Source organism: Aplidium turbinatum, chromosome 4, assembly GCF_918807975.1.
Source record: "Aplidium turbinatum chromosome 4, kaAplTurb1.1, whole genome shotgun sequence".
In the NCBI taxonomy this organism is placed as follows: Eukaryota; Metazoa; Chordata; class Ascidiacea; order Aplousobranchia; family Polyclinidae; genus Aplidium; species Aplidium turbinatum.
In genome coordinates, this window is record NC_137475.1 from 40615756 (window position 1) to 40620177 (window position 4422).

Genomic DNA, 4422 nt, shown 5'->3' on the forward strand with positions numbered 1-4422 from the left:
AGTATTCGTTTTAGCTTTCTTTCTTTGAAGAAGTTCATTGATAGATTTCCATGTTTTTGATGAGTTGTGTCTCGATTCATTGAAGCGTTGTTTGAAGTAGTTTTGTTTTGACATTTGTTTAATGTGAGTTAATTTGTTTCTATATTTCTTGTAAAAAGATACTTTTTCAGGACAATTTTTTTTGTAGCAAAGTTTGAATAATTTATTTTGGTGTTTGATTGAAACCAGAATTCCTTTTGTGATCCATGGCTTGTTGTACAATCCAGACTTTTTCCTACTGAGTTTTTTTAATGGGAAATGAGAGTTGATTAATGTTTGCAAAATAAGTATCAATTTATTAGTGCTGTCGTTAATATTTTTATAGCTTGTGGTTAGTTTTAGGTTTTCAAGTTGATCTGAAAGTTCACTCAAAAAAGCATCAATTTTATTTTCTTCAATTTTTCTTGTCAAATACGGACGTTTTTTCATTTTGCGTGGTACAGTTTTGATTAATAAAAATGTTGGTAAGTGATCAGATATATCATAAGTCAATACATTAGTTTGTGCACTTTCACTGTTATTAGTATAAATGTGATCAAGTAATGTTGACGAACTTTCGGTAATTCTGGTAGGCACATTAATCAAGTTAGAGCATCCCAAAGCAGTTACAGCTTGCAAATAAGAAGAAATTCTGGATTCTTTATTAGATTTGGCTAAATCAATGTTGAAATCACCCACAACGAAGAAGTCACAACGTTCTTTTTGAATCATGTGTAAAGTATCACTGAATTTATCCAAGAAAACTTCATAATTTCTGTAAGATGGATGTCTGTATACAACGCCTATAATAATTTTTTTAGAATTGGAATGAGACAGCTCTATCCACATGTTTTCACAGTCTTCGATTATAAATTGTAAATCTTGTCTTTCAGAGTAAATGATTGAGTTATTAAGGTACATTCCAACGCCACCAGCAGTGGTTGGAGAATCAGCTTGTATGAATTTGTATTCAGCAATATTAACTAATGGATTTTCCATTTTTAATTTTGTTTCCGTTATGCACAGTATGTTAGGTTTAAAATCCAACTGAGTCATTAATTCTTCTAATTTAAATTTGTTTTTTATTAAGCTAACCATGTTGAAGTGAAATATTGAGAAATTTTTTTTTGATCCATGCTTTAGTTTTGTACGTATTTCGGCAACGTCTGCATACTCAGAGGTGGTGACGATGGTTTTTTTTGACATGTTTTCAGTGGCAAAATTTGCAGGCGTAGTAAATGTGTTCTGGTCATGAGAATATGTTTTGTTACTAGAGAGGGAGTTTTTTGAGTAAGAATTTACGTAGTCAGCAGACATTGCAAGAAAGAAAATGTTTCCAATAGACAAATAAACAACCAATGATATAGGATACAAAAGATAACGGAATGATTGTACAACAAAACAAATAAGTGAATAAACCACCAACACCTGCATTTATATCTTATAATCAATATAACAGAACTGAGAAATTACTTAGGCTATGGGTGACAAAAGAGACAATTTAATGCAAGAACTTGTAATTAATTAAGACTAAATAGAACGTACAGCAAATCAAGTCGAAGTAGTGTGAGAAAAAAAAACTTAGAAACAAAATCACTATTAATACGTCATAATAAAAAAGTTTAACAAGGAAGTTAAAGCATCAGCCTTCTACCGTACGTACCAAGTTAGTGTTTTTAAGTAGAAATTTGCAATAAAAAGTTAGTGGTGAAATACAAACTATTGGCCAACAAAACAAAATTAAAGAAAAAGCAGAGTTGTAACATACAGTAGGCCTACAATGAACAGTCCAGATTTAATCCTTTAGAAATTTGATTTGGTAGACATAAACAACCTTTTTCTGAGTCAATGGTTACAGCACCAAGCCTGGACAGGGTTTTCTCTTGTTCTGGGTGAGAATGAAGGTTGACAACGGTTAGGTAAAATATAAAGACGTCCGAAAAGATTTCTTGTTACTTTTCTTCAAAGTTCAATTAACTCTAAGCAATCCAACTCAGAAAATGCAACTAACTGAATGGCTGACAAATTCACTGATAGCTTCTAGCTAGCCTAAATCAAGGTTTCTTTATAGTGACCTCTTTCTACGAGTTCTTTTTCAATTTCGAAAGTTTTGCTACTGAAATGATCACAATTAAATTCCTTTCTTAATTTGTCCGAATTTAGTTATTCTCCAGGTCTTAGTTTTTCTTGAGTCCAATTTATATATTTAGACCTGGAGAGCAAAATCTTTGCTGTTTACTTTATAAAAGCGCGGGAAAAGAAAAAGATAAGGAACCCATAAAATATCAATAAAAATTGCTGAAAAAATGGAACAGAAAAACTTATTTGTCATACCAGGATGGAGAATGTGTGCGTCTTGTTACAAGACCATTTCAGCACTGGAAATACCATGTGTAGCTTCATCAGATGATGACAAGAGCATAACCTCAGACGATTCAGTGGATGCTGAATACTCCAGTGAATTGAAAAAGATAGTCAGTAAGGCTAAGGTTAACAATACGTTGGATGCACTTGACTTATCACCAATGCATAGCTCACATGGTCTCTCAAAACGCCGTAGAAAAGATCAAGGGATAGAAAAAATAAACACAGTTAAGAAGAAGCTAGGGGATTTGTACAGTGGATTGCTTGATGTAGAAAATATTTCAATGGAGGAAGATAGTGTCATTAACATGAAAGAACTTGCCCTGTTGAAGAAAAAGGCTGCTGCACATGATAGATTAAATGAACTGATAAGAGATAAATTACAAGCCACCAAATCTTACAATGAGCAAAAACACATTCTCACATTAATACCGGAAAACTGGACAATTTCTGAAGCTGCAATTTATTTTAAAGTTTATGAATATCTAATCAGAGAAGCAAATTTATTACGAAAAGAGCATGGCATACTGGGACATCCAACACGCAAAACAAGGTTTGGAATTGATGATGAAACGGTGAAAGCTGTATTGAAGTTTTACCAAGATGATGAGAATAGCAGGATAATGCCTGGAAAAAAAGACTGTGTTAGCATTGGTAAGAATATCTATGAACAAAAACGTTTGCTTCTTTGCAATGTGAAGGAACTGCATGCCAAATTTTTGGAAAAGCATCCCTTCAAACAAATAGGAATTACCAATTTTTTTTCCCTGAGACCAAAGTGGTGTGTTAATGTTTCGTCCAGTGGAACGCATTCAGTATGTGTATGTTTACATCATCAGAATGCTTTGCTATTAGCTAATGCTGCACACACATCAGGTAACGATGACTACAAGTCCTTAATGGCAAAGATAGTGTGTAATGTTGATAATAGAGTTTGCATGATGCATCGGTGTGACAACTGCCCTGGAAAGGAATGTCTTCGAGAATATTTGGAACAGGTCACACCACTTGCCAAAGATTCTGATGAAGAACAAGAGATTAAGTTCCAAAGGTGGCAATCAACAGACAGATGTAGCCTTGATACACTAATTCTGCCTCGTTCTAACTCCCTTGATTCATTGGTGACTGCAATAGATGACTTAACTTCCCATTCGTTTCTGGCAAAATGCCAAGCAAGATTTCTCAAAAAACAGAAGGAGGAACTTGATGACAAATCTGTAATTCTTTTGTTAGATTTTGCTGAAAATTATCAATTTGTGATACAAGATGAAATACAATCGTATCACTGGAATCAAAGTCAGTGTACACTACATCTGGTGGCTATGTATTATTTGGAAAATGGTGAGATTAAACAACAATCCCTGTGTATTATATCTGATGATTTGGATCATGATGTCGTATTTGTGTATCAATTGATGGAGAAATTGTCAACTTATGTTGCCACGCAATTTCATAACAAGGTCAAAGTTCTGAAATATTTCTCTGATGGATGTGGTGGGCAGTACAAAAACTATAAAAATATGATGAATCTCTGTTTTCACAAATCAGATTTCAAACTTGAGGCAACTTGGAGCTTTTTTGCCACAAGTCACAGCAAATTTCCTTGTGATGGGATAGGAGGTACTGTTAAGCGTACGGCCGCCAGAGCAAGTTTACAACGTCCACGTCATAACCAAATTTTAACTGCAGAATCATTGTTTAAATACTGCAAATCACACATGACAAGAATAACTTTCTTTTTCTTTGAGCATTTTACTTTGAAAAAACAACGTCTTGTAATGGCCAAGCGTTTTGAACTTGGATCAACAATTCCTGGTACCCGTTCCTTTCATCATTTTCAACCCCTTTCTTGTTCTTCTATTGGATACAAGAGAACAAGTGAGGATGAACATTTTGCTGGAGTGCACACATTTAATGCTGTACCAAATGTTATTAATATATTGGATACAAATGTCAATGATTATGTTGCTTGTAAGTTTGATGGTCAATGGTGGATAGGTCTTGTTGACGAAATTAATCAAGAAGAAGTGGATGCACACG